The following is a 1,263-nucleotide window of genomic DNA, read 5'->3' on the forward strand; positions in this document are numbered from 1 at the left end:
CAAAAGATTATTTATTTCAACTAGATGATTTCAGTATTTCACAGGTTTTTATTATCCTAAATAATTAACCTGTGATGCTTGATATTGTGCCACCAAGTGTTGGTCCCCAAAAAAGGATCATACCACCTAAATCATCATCCTGTGCCCCCCGTCTGCCCCTTTTTTGGAGTGGTTTTAGGCATTAATAATAAATCTGATGACCTAATTCAAGTGATCAGTGTTTGTTTCAGGGCGCTCCTCTGTGCAGGAGATTTTAGTTCAAATATGATAAGTAAATCCAAATGAGCTTTCCAACACCAAGTGGAAATTGGTATATTCATTCATCACAGCAATCACTCTGGCAGCTTCAACTCAGGCAAATACAAACATGCACACAAATAAAACTTCTTGTAACCGATATGTTAAACATTTTTCCCCAATTTCGATCCTTGTCAGTAGGGGGGCACCGGGGGTGGGAACTAAGGAGATTTGGGCCAATAGTCTCTATTGGAGACTGACATCAGCAGGGTCAAAACTCAAAAACATTTTCCTGGTGGGCTCCAATGGCCCAGAACTATTCCCCATGGCTGGTAGGGCCGCTTACCTAAGCTCCTTCCTAGCCTCCCCACCGATCACAGCCTAAATAACACACATAAAGGCATGAAGAAGGTACGCGCGAGGGGGGGGGGATTGGAGGATTTGCTGAACATCAGGGATGAAAATCAAGTCTGTAGATATAACCCATTAGTATGTACAGGAGCCTCTGCCATGACAAAATGGCCTTTATTTATGTAGAGCATTTACAGAGATTATACATCATTCACATCAGTCCCTGATCCAGTGGAGCTTACAATCTAAAGTTCCTATCACATTCACTCACAGTTGTTTATCAGGAGGCAATTAAATTGCCTGTATGTTTCTGGAGTGTGGGAGGAAACTAGAGTAGCCAGATGAAACAGACACGGAGAGAACATACCAATTCCTTGCAGATAGTGCTAAAGCAATAATCAGGGGCCCATACTTCCCTCTTACTTCCTGGGTGATTTGAACCCTTAGCCCACAAGATAAGGGTCAAGATGATGCGTAAGAAGTGATAACACTTTTGTGTGTGTAAAAATCAGGGGTACATCCAAACAGATCCTCCTGTATTCTGCCAGTCCATATAGGGGTTAGCAAATAGCACAGCCCTTATTTGTCACCCCCTGGAACTATTACCATGATTGTGTTGCTCCACAACTCTGAATGTGACCCACATGTTTAAAGGCTTGACCCCCCGATATAGCG

Source organism: Xenopus laevis, chromosome 2L (assembly GCF_017654675.1).
Source record: "Xenopus laevis strain J_2021 chromosome 2L, Xenopus_laevis_v10.1, whole genome shotgun sequence".
NCBI lineage: Eukaryota > Metazoa > Chordata > Amphibia > Anura > Pipidae > Xenopus > Xenopus laevis.